The 17,900-nt window shown below is 34.1% G+C and overlaps 1 long non-coding RNA gene across 3 annotated transcripts in view; it reads left to right on the top strand.

The window, feature by feature from the left end:
* Positions 1–17,900, top strand: part of LOC145260693 (uncharacterized) — a 123,412-nt gene that overhangs the window by 90,922 nt on the left and 14,590 nt on the right. For 2 of the 3 annotated variants that reach the window (XR_013864359.1, XR_013864361.1), the window contains one exon: positions 14,549–14,995. The exons of the other annotated variant lie outside the window; for it this stretch is intronic. This is a non-coding gene — a long non-coding RNA (uncharacterized LOC145260693). Of the gene's footprint in view, positions 1–14,548; positions 14,996–17,900 lie in introns of those variants that run through there. 3 annotated transcript variants of the gene reach the window in all.

The raw sequence follows: 17,900 nt of genomic DNA, 5'->3' as shown, positions 1-17,900 counted from the left end.
TCACACACGAGAACGGTACAACAAGTGCATTGCAGCCGGGGGAAATAACTTCGAAGAGGACTATAGTTTCACTTGTGTATTATCAATAAAAGTGTGGAAACTTATTGGATGTGTCTCGTACTGTATTAGGAAGATGACAGACAACGCCTACCCTTCCAAAATGTTCACTCATTTAATACTGGCCAGTCTGCATGTTGCTTAGTTCCGATAAAGTAACGATTATATCATTATTAATAGAAAATCATAATTTGAGTAGATGGTTTATACGGATATTTGAATCACCCGATGAGTTTTGGTTTTTAGTTTTATGGGCCGTAACTTTGATGGTAGAAGGTTTTGTCGTGCAGATATCGAACGTGTGACGTGAATCGGGAACAAGCTCGATTCGAACCATAAAATCTGACAATAACTTCCGGCAATTCAATAAGTGTAAAATCCTCTTCAATGATTTCCAGTGTTTGCAGCGTCGCATTTCCAATTATGGAGCGATTAAACACGGTGGGCGTAATTTAAACCGGAACGAAGCGGTCTAAGATGCGCCCATTAAATCTACGCGTTAATATTTCCAGCTTGACCAATTTGCTACCGGAAGTGTGACAGAAAAGCGAAAATGTCATTTATTATTGAAACGTAAAAGAATAAGAAAAAAAGAAATGCAATTCCAAGCTTTGTTGTAAAAGACAAATGAAAATACAAGGTGGCCCACTTAATAGTTGCCCACAAAAATGTTGTGGAGAAGAGGAACATTCGTTTTTTTTTATTATTACATTTTCACCCCAAAACAAGGCTAATTGCCACTTTGGTGTAGGGGTCTACTATCAGGGTCATAAGCTAACTGGGGTACTATGTAGGGAGTTGAGCAGTAAGATGTCGGTTTACGTTACAATTGAACTTCTGCATGTCAGTACAGTTGGGGAAGCAGGGAGCCGGAATGGAATTCCAAATTCTAGCGGTTCTGGGGAAGAAACTACTGGAGTAGAAATCTCTCCTACATCTAGGGATCTCCACTGTATAGAGGTGGGATTTAGCTGCTTGTCGGGTTTGTCGAGGGTATTTACGTCGTGGGGTCACAAGTGCTTGTAGTTCGTCAGAGCATTCACCATTAAAATACTTGTAGAACAAGCAGAGGGATGCTACATTTCGTCGATGGGACAGAGGTTGCAGCTTAGATGACAGTTCAGTCCTATCAGGTTGGAGACTCTCTTTTGGACCTTGTCTAGGAGCGAGAGACTAGTAGCAGATGCACCAGCCCAAATATGACAACAATACTCTATACATGGGCGAATGTTGGCCTTGTAGGTACAGGATACTTTCGGGCGTTAGTAGCTTTCTAGCTTTTATTGTTTAAATTACCTCTAGCGTTGTTTAAATTACCTGTAACATTGTTTAAATTACATTTAGTGTTATAAAAGATGCTGGCAGTGCTCTCCGTTGACATCCATGCATTTTTTGCAGATACTGCCGGTAGATCTTCTCTGATGATTCTCTTAATAGTATTGAAAATGTTCTTCTTTAGTTGGTCTAGATTGTGAGGATTACTTGCATAAACTTTTTGTTTTAAAGCTCCCCAAAGATGAAAATCACACGATGACAAGTTCGGGGAACGTGGTGGCCATAGCCCTTTGCTTATTGTTCTCTCTTCTGTAAACATGTCATGAATTCGCGTCAATGATCTGTGAGACGTGTGGCATTTTGTCTTGTGGTGTCAGTTGATCGTAACAGGAAGGTTAGAGACTTCGGTCTACTTTTAAGTGGGCCGCTTAATCTGAAAAAAAACAATAGAGAAAGAGAAGAGCGAGATCGAGCTTCTTTTAAGTGGGCCGCCCTGTATTATACACCGCCCTGTATTATACGCCGACATGTATTATACGCCGCCCTGTATTATACGCCAACATGTATTATACGCCGACATGTATTATACGCCGACATGTATTATACGCCGACATGTATTATACGCCGACATGTATTATACGCCGCCCTGTATTATACGCCGACATGTATTATACGCCGCCCTGTATTATACGCCGACATGTATTATACGCCGCCCTGTATTATACGCCGACATGTATTATACGCCGACATGTATTATACGCCGACATGTATTATACGCCGACATGTATTATACGCCGCCCTGTATTATACACCGACATGTATTATACGCCGACATGTATTATACGCCGACATGTATTATACGCCGACATGTATTATACGCCGACATGTATTATACGCCGACATGTATTATACGCCGACATGTATTATACGCCGACATGTATTATACGCCGACATGTATTATACGCCGACATGTATTATACGCCGACATGTATTATACGCCGACATGTATTATACGCCGCCCTGTATTATACACCGACATGTATTATACGCCGACATGTATTATACGCCGACATGTATTATACGCCGATATGTATTATACGCCGCCCTGTATTATACGCCGACATGTATTATACGCCGACATGTATTATACGCCGACATGTATTATACGCCGACATGTATTATACGCCGCCCTGTATTATACACCGACATGTATTATACGCCGACATGTATTATACGCCGACATGTATTATACGCCGACATGTATTATACGCCGACATGTATTATACGCCGACATGTATTATACGCCGACATGTATTATACGCCGACATGTATTATACGCCGACATGTATTATACGCCGCCCTGTATTATACGCCGACATGTATTATACGCCGACATGTATTATACGCCGACATGTATTATACGCCGACATGTATTATACGCCGCCCTGTATTATACACCGACATGTATTATACGCCGACATGTATTATACGCCGACATGTATTATACGCCGACATGTATTATACGCCGACATGTATTATACGCCGACATGTATTATACGCCGACATGTATTATACGCCGACATGTATTATACGCCGACATGTATTATACGCCGACATGTATTATACGCCGACATGTATTATACGCCGACATGTATTATACGCCGACATGTATTATACGCCGACATGTATTATACGCCGACATGTATTATACGCCGACATGTATTATACGCCGACATGTATTATACGCCGCCCTGTATTATACGCCGACATGTATTATACGCCGACATGTATTATACGCCGACATGTATTATACGCCGACATGTATTATACGCCGCCCTGTATTATACACCGACATGTATTATACGCCGACATGTATTATACGCCGACATGTATTATACGCCGACATGTATTATACGCCGCCCTGTATTATACGCCGACATGTATTATACGCCGACATGTATTATACGCCGACATGTATTATACGCCGCCCTGTATTATACGCCGACATGTATTATACGCCGACATGTATTATACGCCGACATGTATTATACGCCGACATGTATTATACGCCGACATGTATTATACGCCGACATGTATTATACGCCGACATGTATTATACGCCGACATGTATTATACGCCGACATGTATTATACGCCGACATGTATTATACGCCGCCCTGTATTATACGCCGACATGTATTATACGCCGCCCTGTATTATACGCCGACATGTATTATACGCCGACATGTATTATACGCCGACATGTATTATACGCCGACATGTATTATACGCCGCCCTGTATTATACACCGGCATGTATTATACGCCGACATGTATTATACGCCGACATGTATTATACGCCGACATGTATTATACGCCGCCCTGTATTATACGCCGACATGTATTATACGCCGACATGTATTATACGCCGACATGTATTATACGCCGACATGTATTATACACCGCCCTGTATTATACGCCGACATGTATTATACGCCGACATGTATTATACGCCGCCCTGTATTATACGCCGACATGTATTATACGCCGCCCTGTATTATACGCCGACATGTATTATACGCCGCCCTGTATTATACGCCGACATGTATTATACGCCGACATGTATTATACGCCGCCCTGTATTATACGCCGACATGTATTATACGCCGACATGTATTATACGCCGACATGTATTATACGCCGACATGTATTATACGCCGACATGTATTATACGCCGACATGTATTATACGCCGCCCTGTATTATACGCCGACATGTATTATACGCCGCCCTGTATTATACACCGACATGTATTATACGCCGACATGTATTATACGCCGACATGTATTATACGCCGACATGTATTATACGCCGACATGTATTATACGCCGACATGTATTATACGCCGCCCTGTATTATACGCCGACATGTATTATACGCCGCCCTGTATTATACACCGACATGTATTATACGCCGACATGTATTATACGCCGACATGTATTATACGCCGACATGTATTATACGCCGACATGTATTATACGCCGACATGTATTATACGCCGACATGTATTATACGCCGACATGTATTATACGCCGACATGTATTATACGCCGACATGTATTATACGCCGACATGTATTATACGCCGACATGTATTATACGCCGACATGTATTATACGCCGACATGTATTATACGCCGCCCTGTATTATACACCGACATGTATTATACGCCGACATGTATTATACGCCGACATGTATTATACGCCGACATGTATTATACGCCGCCCTGTATTATACGCCGACATGTATTATACGCCGACATGTATTATACGCCGACATGTATTATACGCCGACATGTATTATACGCCGCCCTGTATTATACACCGACATGTATTATACGCCGACATGTATTATACGCCGACATGTATTATACGCCGACATGTATTATACGCCGACATGTATTATACGCCGACATGTATTATACGCCGACATGTATTATACGCCGACATGTATTATACGCCGCCCTGTATTATACGCCGACATGTATTATACGCCGACATGTATTATACGCCGACATGTATTATACGCCGACATGTATTATACGCCGCCCTGTATTATACACCGACATGTATTATACGCCGACATGTATTATACGCCGACATGTATTATACGCCGACATGTATTATACGCCGACATGTATTATACGCCGACATGTATTATACGCCGACATGTATTATACGCCGACATGTATTATACGCCGACATGTATTATACGCCGACATGTATTATACGCCGACATGTATTATACGCCGACATGTATTATACGCCGACATGTATTATACGCCGACATGTATTATACGCCGCCCTGTATTATACGCCGACATGTATTATACGCCGACATGTATTATACGCCGACATGTATTATACGCCGACATGTATTATACGCCGCCCTGTATTATACACCGACATGTATTATACGCCGACATGTATTATACGCCGACATGTATTATACGCCGACATGTATTATACGCCGCCCTGTATTATACGCCGACATGTATTATACGCCGACATGTATTATACGCCGACATGTATTATACGCCGACATGTATTATACGCCGCCCTGTATTATACACCGACATGTATTATACGCCGACATGTATTATACGCCGACATGTATTATACGCCGACATGTATTATACGCCGACATGTATTATACGCCGACATGTATTATACGCCGACATGTATTATACGCCGACATGTATTATACGCCGACATGTATTATACGCCGACATGTATTATACGCCGCCCTGTATTATACGCCGACATGTATTATACGCCGCCCTGTATTATACACCGACATGTATTATACGCCGACATGTATTATACGCCGACATGTATTATACGCCGACATGTATTATACGCCGCCCTGTATTATACACCGACATGTATTATACGCCGACATGTATTATACGCCGACATGTATTATACGCCGACATGTATTATACGCCGCCCTGTATTATACGCCGACATGTATTATACGCCGACATGTATTATACGCCGACATGTATTATACGCCGACATGTATTATACGCCGACATGTATTATACACCGCCCTGTATTATACGCCGACATGTATTATACGCCGACATGTATTATACGCCGCCCTGTATTATACGCCGACATGTATTATACGCCGCCCTGTATTATACGCCGACATGTATTATACGCCGCCCTGTATTATACGCCGACATGTATTATACGCCGACATGTATTATACGCCGCCCTGTATTATACGCCGACATGTATTATACGCCGCCCTGTATTATACGCCGACATGTATTATACGCCGACATGTATTATACGCCGCCCTGTATTATACGCCGACATGTATTATACGCCGACATGTATTATACGCCGCCCTGTATTATACGCCGACATGTATTATACGCCGACATGTATTATACGCCGACATGTATTATACGCCGCCCTGTATTATACGCCGCCCTGTATTATACGCCGACATGTATTATACGCCGACATGTATTATACGCCGCCCTGTATTATACGCCGACATGTATTATACGCCGACATGTATTATACGCCGCCCTGTATTATACGCCGACATGTATTATACGCCGACATGTATTATACGCCGACATGTATTTACAACAGAATATAGATGCTATCTCTCTTTCTTTTTCTCGGATTCTGTTATGGAACCGTTACCTACTTTTTTTTTACACAGGCATCACCACATTATCAAGGCCAAGAGGCCACTCAAGGATAAGGGTTAAAGAGTGTACAGTAGAAATTGGACAATATAGTAATCATTAGTAATGAAAATTCGGTTAATTTGATAACTTATAGGGAACGGCTCATCAAGAACTTATTTACGTTAGACTTGAACACAACCATATTGTAGTCAGCCGGAAAGCAGGAAAACGGAAGACAATTCCACAAACGCAGATAAAGAGAGGGTGGGGGGAATTATTGACAGTGTTTTCAGCGTGACGAGTGTTTCTTGTGAAAGTTAGGCGAGGGGGGGACCATAGACTGAAGCTCAGTCGAACGCTTTCCATGAAAATAAAGAAACATCAGAGACAAACTCGCAACATCTCTTCTGTGAGATAGAGGTTGCAAGGAAAGGAAAAGGACATCCCCTACGAGGCTACGAAGTCTATTTTGAACTCTATTAAGGCAGGACAAGTCCTTTCTAGCAGCACGTAAATACTATATTAATGAGAGCCAAATACTCTCATGGGTATGGGATTCTTCCGATATCAGACTGACAAGTAAACCTAGCTTTAGTCACCACTTTTTTTTTTTTATCTTGTTCATTTTTCAATATATCTTTAAAACATTGTAGATATTTTATTTTCACTTTTTCTCTATTTACCTCCCCTTCTTTTGTTCCTAATATTAGTGTCGTTCTACTCTCTCCATCCCCTTCCTTTCCTCCTCTAATTGGTGTATTTTCTTCTCTCTTTCTCCCCATCTTTTCTCCCCCTCTCTCGGTGTATCTGGTGCTACTACGTCTTGCTGTGTCACGCGGGATTCAATTGGCTAAAACATTGAGCGCGCCATTTTAAAAAGAGTGAAACCAGCAGAAGCTGGAGGAAGAAAAAAACGGCACCAAAGCGGTGTTGCGACGAACTGAAAAAAACAGAGCGGGTTTTGCGACCTTTGAATTACTCCAGAGCGGTGTTGCGACGTTTGAAATATAAGAAAGTAATATTAAACATCGAGATTATCAAACTTACCCAACAAAGCCTGAACGGAATCGAAATCAGATAAAATTATTAATGCGAGAAATAAGCAAAACAAAGTCTGTTTTCAATTTCCGATGACAACAGTTGGAATTACTATTTTATTCGATAAAATAGTATCTATACGTTATTTCCGGATGAATATTAATTCGATGTTAAATAACTCAAGAAAGGGTTGATATGCCGTGAAAAAAAGAGCAAACTAAAAGAAATAAATTTGGTAACGGATTCTCCATCGATTTATTTCTAGTGGTGAGAAGTCAGATAAACTCAATTCGAAACTGCTAATGATTTATGCATCTTAATTCTGCATTGAATAACACAAAAAAGGGTAAGAAGTGTTGACGTGTTCCAACTACGCCGATTTTTTTTTTTTTTTTTTTTTTGTAAAAGTATAATTGTTAAAAGAGTTCTTAAGAACCGCCAGAGTGATTGATTTGGCAGCCCGGTTGAACTATACATTTCCTTTTCTATCATTCTTTCCTTTTCTATTTTTCTTTTTGATAAAATTTTATACCAGTTTACCTTGGTCTCTTTTTTTTTCTTTTTTTTTTATGAATTTCTTTTAGAACTCTCAGTCTCGTGCAACGGGATAAAATTCCTTGAACGTAAAGATAAAATTTCCGTTAACATTTACCATGTACCGAGTTGTCTTCGTCGTCCAAATTTGGTTCCACACCAAGTTCACAGCTCGACCGGCTAGCTTTCAAAGAGTTAGGAGCTGGAGTTATGTTGCACTATTTGTTAGGTGCCACTCTCAGCGTAGTAACACAGATATTTTAGCTGAATGATAAGGCCTGTCACGTATATATAACTACTTAATTTACTCACATAAAATTAATATACGAAAGTATAGATTTCCGCGACGGTATCACGCACACACCCAGATAAGAACTGATGTACATAAAATGTATCGGAGGTTGTTTTTTTTCTTGGGAGTCTGCGGCTTTTAAAGATAAATACTGATAAACAAATGCAGAATCTCCCCACGCCTAACCCTTTCATAGTAGCCTCCGTTGATGGTTTTGTTTGCGCCTTTAATTAAGCAATTAACAAATATCCTCGCCGAAGCTGATCATAGCTTTTAGGTCAGGGAAGAGAATCAATCGTCAATATCTTCGTGATTATATATTTAGTTGTTTGAATAGCGTTAGAAAAAGATAGATAGAGAGAGATAGAGATAGAGAGATAGATATGGATAGGGATAAATAGGTAGATAGATATATAGATATCGAACAGATTGAGATAGGTAGATATATACATACATACATACATACATACATACATATATATATATATATATATATATATATATAGAGAGAGAGAGGGGGGTAGGGATATATATATATATATATATATATATATAGAGAGAGAGAGAGAGAGAGGGGTGGGTGGATAGGGATAAATAGGTAAATAGGTAGAGAGATAGATAGAGAGAAAGATAGAGAGGGATAGATAGATATAGATAGACAGATATAGATAGATAAATAAGAAGCTTGGCAGATATAGAGATAGATAGCTGGATAGATGGTTAGATAGATAGATAGATAGATAGATAAAGAGAGAGAGATAAAGAGATAGATAGATATAGGGGGGAGAGGGAGAGAGAGGGGCAGACAGACAGACAGACAGGGAACATAAAAAAAAAACATTTGCCGAATTCTTGCATCGAAAGAATTTCTATTGAAATCTATTTTGGGTTTATTCGTTATTGGTCCCGACAAATGATTCTTTGGAAGAAACACCGAACATTTGTAATTTTTTTTTTATATCACTTGTTCCATGGCAAACCTTCAAGATAGACGCTCTGTGGTTTATTAAGTCAAGTGTGACTGGTTTCGGCAGGGGTAGCAAGCAAGTCCCGCTTATCATTGCAGCCTCACTACCACCCGTCACCCGCACAGCACTTATTGCTTTATTAAATATAGGTCGTTTGGTTTGATTGGCGCGAGTATTTCCGTTATCTTTCATTTGCCAAATTACAGATGTAATTGACCCATTCAAGCGGCAAAAATATCAAAATAATATATTAGCCCCCCGCCGTAAAACTTTCCATTCAGTTTCTACAAAATACATTCACTGTATATTTATTAATTTTTTTTTGTTTGTTTTCGGACGAATTCAATTATTTATACGAAAAAGCATTTAGCCTTAATGCTAGTAAGGAATAAATTTTCCCTCAGAAATGTGATTTCCTCAGATAGGTAGCAACATATATGCTATACATTTATATGCAATATACACACATATATATATATATATATAATGTATACATATATATATATTATATATATATAATATATATAATATATATATAATATATATATAATATTATATATATAATATATATATATTATATAATATATATATAATATAATATATGTATAATATAATATATAATATAATATATATATAATATATACATTATATAATATATATATAATATATATGTATAATATAATATATATATATATAATATATATATAATATAATATATATATATATAATATAATATATATATATAATATATATATAATATACTAGCAATCGGTGCCCGGCGTTGCCCAGGTGTTTTGAAGTGTATGCTGAGGAAAAAAAAGGTCAATTTTTTAAAACTTTGACCCCTATTATGACCTCTTAACATTTATTGTTTAGGGATCAAGTAAAGTTAATAAGTTAGATCCATGTCCAAGGAATCTATATATAAAATATCACGTGTTCAGACCTTAAATTGTAGGAGAAGTTTGGTAGAGTTCTCAAAGGTCTAATTGTTGAATATTGACCACTTAATCGCCAAATTTCTGTCGAAAACCTATCACATCGATTTTCCCAAATCTCAGTACCCTGTATATCAAATTTCGAATCTGTAGGCTTAAAATTGACAGAGTTTTAGCGTAGGGAAATGCACACAGACGCACAGACACACAGACACACACATACACTATCACTTATACATATATATATATAAACATAAACATCATATATATAAGGATAATAGTACGCCATATATATAACAAAAGACCAGTATTTACTGTAGTGAAAGGAAAACTCGGGGGAACTTTACCCAGAAATAAATCTATATTTTTTCGTGTGTAATGATAGTCTGGTACTTATACAGTTTTGTGACGACATTAAAAAATGGAAATTTTGAAAAAAAAAAATTTATTGTACGTAACTGTTATAGACTGAAGTTCTCCGAAAAAAAATTTCACTTCATTTGATCAAGTAGTTTTTTTTTTTACAGCGAAAAACAATGATTTATCACGGCTACGTCAACGTGGCCATTTTGGAAATGTTATTGCAGGCCCAGGAATTCCCCAAGGGCAGGTAACTGCCGTACATAGCAGAATACCTCCATTTTAGGCCAATCTAGCCCTTGTTTTTTCCCCCACCAGAATGAGATTTTTTTTTTTTTTTTTGCGAAGAAAGATGCCATTTTTGGGCTGTTTGTTTTTTTTTTTTTAATTTGTAACAGAAGTAAATAAACGAAGTTTCGAAGTTATCCATGCGTGTCCAACTGAGCATGTTTCGAAAATAATCTTGTATAAAAATTCTTCAATTCTTTGCATTCTTCAATTTCTTTGCATATTCAATAGTATTCTTATTTAAAAAAAAAAAAAAAAACGCAAAAAAATTGCAGATTTAAAAAAAAGAAAAAAGAAAAAAAAAACGTAAAAAAATTGCAGATGTGTTGTGCGCATCTCAATATGGCGAGAAAAAAAGGCTAGATTGAGAAATTTGGCCTAAAATGGAGGTATTCTGCTAGGTACATTTCCAAAATGGCCACGTTGACGTCGTCGTGATAAATAATTGTTTTTGGCTGTAAGAAGAAAACTACTTGATCAAATGTAGTGAAATTTTTTTTTCGGAGAACTTCAGTCTATAACAGTTACGTACAATAAATTTTTTTTTCAATATTTCCATTTTTTAATGTCGTCACTAAACTGTATAAGTATCGATAGTCTTATCAACACCCCTTTTTTCTATTTATTTATAAAGAAAATACAACTTTATACAAATTCCCTAATAGTTTTTTTTTTTCGGTTCTCTTATACGATGATCATCTTTATTTAACTATTACGTGTAATTATATTCATACAGATAATCTATATGATTTACATTTGCGTAATATTTGCGTAGAAATGAAGAAAATCAAATTTACTGTGTATTTATCGTGGTGCCATAACAACGTGACGTAGCCAAGGACGGTAGTGGACGTGAGTGTGTGTGCGTCTGTGCGTGTGTGCGCGTGTTTTCGTGCTGTATTGTTTCGTATCTTATCAACTTCTTCGAATCTATGTGTACAGTAATACAAACCCGTTTTTCGAGCTGAATAAATGTGTTACATTGAATAAAAACACGAAAAATATATCCAGTTTGGTAGAAAAGTAACTTATCTTGCCTTTGATAACATTTATTTGTTATATACAAACCCGAAATGAAAAGACCACGAGGGAACGCGCGTTTTACATAAAAATAAGTATTTTTAAATTTTATCTTTCTAGCTTTAAAATAAGTTTAAAAATTTTATCAGCCGGCATAATTTATTTTTAAATATTGAAAAATTTCAGGAAAATTAATTTTTGCTAGATTTTCAAAACATTGTTTTCGTGTCGTGTACGTGTCTGCGGCTAGCAGAATGGCGGCCGTGGATGTCGTAGGTTGGATTGTAAGATTGTGTAAGATTCGTATTTTTTTAGTTTGTAAATAAACAAGTTAGAAAAAAATTAAACCCTTCCAAGATGGACAATAAATAAAGCCATAATATTTTATGGTAAAATTAAGAGCCTACGAACCATAGTTTTTTAGGAGATGTGATTATTGGATTAACCAATCAGAAATCGTCTGTGGCACACACATCTCTGTTTTTATAGAGATATAGATAGATATATAATATAATATATATATATAGTATAATATATATATAATATATATAATATATATAATTTATATATAATATATATAATATATATATAATATATATTATATATATATAATATAATATATATATACTATAATATATATATATATAATATATATTATATATATAATATATAATATATATATGATATATATGATATATATATAATATATATAATATATATATAATATATATATAATATATATATACTATATATATAATATATATATACTATATATATAATATATATACTATATATATAATATATATACTATATATATAATATATATACTATATATATAATATATATATATAATATATATATACTATATATATAATATATATATAATATATATATAATATATATATACTATATATATAATATATATATATACTATATATATAATGTATATATACTATATATATATAATAAATATATACTATATATATAATATACATATAATATACATATAATATATATAATATATATAATATATAATATATATATCATATATATATCTTTATATCATATATATATCTTTATATAATATATATATATCATATATATATCATATTATATATATATATATATATATATATATATATATAACCCGGATATAAAAGATTTCTCCCAGGTACCTACAGCTCTTTATATCCGGGTTACACTTATATCCGGTGTTCTTATATTCGGGTTACATTGTACATTAACTCAGGCTCTAATTTGGAAGTACATATATATATATATATATATATATATATATATATATATATATATATATATATCAGTTTTCTCATTTTGAGGTCTATTGTATCATCGTTACACTATATATATATATATATATATATATATATATATATATATATATATAAAATTGTAATTCAATGAATTTAAAAAAAACTGTCATTGAAATGAATTTCATATCAAAGAATTTATACAAGCACTTGTCCGATTCGGATACATACACATCTATGCGGATTATCCAATATATAGCTTGGGCCTTATTACCAAACGGATGTCAAGAACGCATAGCATGGATTTTACCAAGCAAGCTGGATCTAAAAAAAACATTCATATCCTTTTTCTGCAAATCCTCCTGCTACAGGACTTCTGATAAATTTATTATTTTGACTTTGACTTTCCATGTCTCACTGACTTTAGCAAATAGGGTGCATACCTTATAAATATTTATTAATATTTTCTCTCCTCTGATGAGATGGTAGACATCGAAACCCTATAGGTTAAGGATATTAACTTTCTAAAGCATTCTTTGTCTTGCTTAGAATAATAAAAATTCTTTGATATGAAACTCAACCACTTCATTTCATTTCAATGAGAGTTTTTTGAAATTCATTGAATTACAATTTAATTTATTTGCTCTATCTTGCATATCGAGCAATTCTTGTTTAGATGGGATAACTTATAGAATATTACTGCCAGTAATATTTTGTAAACCTACAATCTCACGTTTCCATAACAACTGATTGTTAAATAAAAACTATTCTGAAGAATATATATATATATATATATATATATATATATATATATATATATATATATATATATATATATATATATATACTCGGGGTTTTTTGTATTCAAAAGTAATGGACTAATGAATGCAACGAGGTTGTTAGATAGTGCTCAATAAAAAGAACTGATAATACTTCTTTATTGTTATATAAACATGCTCACATCCCGCGGCTACAAATAGCCACTTGTTTCAATCAAACAACAGATATCATCAGGCAGCGACTTGACTATTCAAAAGTTCAATGAACTTTTGAATAGTCAAGTCGCTGCCTGATGATATCTGTTGTTTGATTGAAACAAGTGGCTATTTGTAGCAGCGGGATGTGAGCATGTTTATATAACAATAAACAAATATATATATATATATATATATATATATATATATATATATATATATATATATATATATATATATATACAGGGTGTCCGTAAAGTTACTATACAGTCTTATTGTTTTATTGTATTATATTTGTATTAATAGTTAATATTTATTTTTTTTTACAGGTTTATTTAATCAAGCATGCCACGCAAGCTAATTTTGGAAGAGCGCAAATTTATTTTGAAGCGATGTTGGAAAACAGAAAATGCACAGGATGTAATTCGTGATTGGAATCATTATTTTAATACAGATCCTTGTTATTAATGCATTTGCTAACCTTGATCGTGACTTGTGCACCAAAGTTTGTCAGACTGTGGTCTCACGTTGTCGAGAATGTATTGGAGCTGAAGGCCTCCAATTTGAATATTTGTCATAGAAATTGTTTGCCTTGATTGTTACAGTCTTTTCGGATGTAACACGGGTATTTTCTGAGATTTTTATGAACATAAAGGTGTTATTTCTTTTGTTACAAATAAATATTTTAATACAATATCTTACTGTACTGTTAATATATTACAGGGTGTCTGTATAGTAACTTGTAAGACTGTATAGTAACTTTACGGACACCCTGTATATATATATATATATATATATATATATATATATATATATATATATATACTGTATTAACAAAACAAAGACTTCAAAAAAGGAATTGATGGCAACAAAAAGTGTATTTCATTGTTAGTTACAATTGTTTCAATGCCAGTTGGACAATTTCAAGCATTATGGCGTTTGAAAATTTTCACATAACCAGCATTTCTTCAGACTGCTTGAATAAAAAAACACTTTGACAATAGAACATTGTTTAAAGAAAATTCCCTTAACGGAAATGAAGCATGCGAAAACATTTACCCTGGAGACATCCTCCGTCAAATCCTATTCAAATATTAATATATCACCTAATTTTCGTATCCTTATTTAAAAACAAGTCATAAGAAGTTTCCACAAAAACCCGTAGCCATTAAAAAATTTTAATAATACCATTCATTGAATTCCTAAATTAGATTTCTATATTTCTTTATTTCACAAAATTAATTAAAAATAAAAGAATTTTAAAAATTTTATTTCTATATTTATAATATGGCTAGAACAACCTTGCTATAACGTTACGGTTAATTTTTAGTTCCGTATTCGCTCATTTGTAGCTTAAATGGTTACAAAATATCGATTATCTTATTACTTAGAATTAAGACCAGTTTAGGGTTAATATTTTATCAAATAGATAAATAAAAGAATGGCATTACGTTATATTTATTAATCCTCATACAACATACCGAGTAATGGATCATATTCTATATTGTATGAGGATTAATAAATATAAAGTAATTCTTCTTCAAAGAATGAGTTGATTGCAACAAATAGTGTATTTCATCGTTAGTTACAATTGTTTCAAGACTATTCGGACAAATCCAAACATTATGTAAACCCAGTAAAATTCGAAATACTACAAGTAAGACTATATATATATATATATATATATATATATATATATATATATATATATATATATATATATATATACGTTTTATTTAACAGAAAGATGCGGTAATAAAAAATAAAACGCATATTTGCTCTACAACAGTATTGAGCACTTTCTTCAGTTTTTATTAATTACCATTTCCACTAAATATATATACATATATAAAAGGAAAATTATAATTGAATTTACCAAAATGATCCAAGATGGTAAAATTAAAGTAAATTATAAATATTAAAGAATTAATATTTATAAAATTATCTCAGCCAGATGTAAAAGCTCGATAAAACCAAATAGGAAACAGAGCTTATAATATGAGCAAACAGTTAATAAAATATATTAAAAAACACTTTGAAATGAGTTAAAAACATATTTAATCTGAAAAGGAAACACTAGATAAATGGATAGTCCTTAATCCGCGGAGTTTCGAAGAAATACTCTCCTTCTCACCAGAGGGTAGGAATTCGCAAAATGCGGGATCGGATTTTGCATGCAGAAGTATTTGATGAATCAACAAATAAGTCAAAGATCTTACTTGAAAACAAAATAAGTGAAGCAGAGGGAATATGGTAAAGAAAAAGGTGATTACACATTAATGGATAGTCTGGTGGAAGATAAAAAATCTAGTGACGGTAAAATCCAAATGTAAAACTTCAAGAAAGTTAAAAGAATTTCCATTTGTACAAGTAAAATCCAAGGAAACCCCGTAATTGGAAGAAGATGGTCCATAATAATCCAAAGGCAGAAATCCATGGAATAATTCACAAAAATGTGTACAACGAAAAAATAATATTAATAAAAGAAAAATAAGATGTGCTTTTCACTCTACTTCCGAGACGAAGGAGAGTATTTCTTCGAAACTCCGCGGTTTAAGGACTATCCATTTATCTAGTGTTTCCTTTTCAGATTAAATATGTTTTTAACTCATTTCAAAGTGTTTTTTAACATATTTCATTAACTGTTTGCTCATATATATATATATATTAACATTTTGATTAATATATATATATATATATATATATATATATATATATATATATATATATACAGACATATATATATACACACATACATACATATATATATACATTCATACATTTTATATATACACACACATATATATATATACATACACACACACATATATATACATATATATACACATATAAATATATATATATACACACACATACATATATATATACATAGACACATAGACACACACACGCATATATATATATATATATATATGTGTGTGTGTGTGTGTGTGTGTGTGTGTGTGCTAGAGACGGTAATGACGAAAGCTAAAGCACTAAATAACGACTATGCCTAGAGCTTTGAATGTTTTCGCTTCGATTTCAATTGATGGCACCGAATCCATTTTATTTAACTTTGGAAATCATTACTACACACACACACACACACACACACACATATATATATATATATATATATATATATATATATATATATATATTGGGTACAATATGATAATCAATAAAGAATTTGTTGGTAATTGTCTGTATTTTTGAGATGAGGTGTTTTCATTGATTGAGATTGTCGGACTGACTTCCTCATCTTGGTTGTTAGAGTCACAACGTTTCGGCCGTTTTGCCCTCCGGCCTTCATCAGGTGTTTTGTATCGAACTGGGGAACCGTTTGTTAGGAGTTTCGAACCCAACCCTTTATTATTATTACGGGGGTACCTAGTGACATATGGCCGAGTGGTCCGAGACGTTGTGTCAAAGTTTACAGTTACCCAAAGTTGCTGAGTTCAATCCTGAACGAAGGCAGTGAAAAGTAACATTCAAAAACAGAGAATCAGCAACTATGTCTCAGAGCCTTGTTGGAGTCCGAACACGGTCCCCCCGTAATAATAATAAAGGGTTGGGTTCGAGACTCATAACAAACGGTTCCCCAGTTCGATACAAAACACGTGATGAAGGCCGGAGGGCAAAACGGCCAAAACGTTGTGATTCTAACAACCAAGATGAGGA

This window comes from Euprymna scolopes, chromosome 36 (assembly GCF_053919585.1).
Source record: "Euprymna scolopes isolate OS-2025 chromosome 36, ASM5391958v1, whole genome shotgun sequence".
NCBI lineage: Eukaryota > Metazoa > Mollusca > Cephalopoda > Sepiida > Sepiolidae > Euprymna > Euprymna scolopes.
The sequence above is the reverse complement of the archived record's forward strand: the minus strand, read 5'-3'. Positions and strand labels throughout refer to the sequence as shown.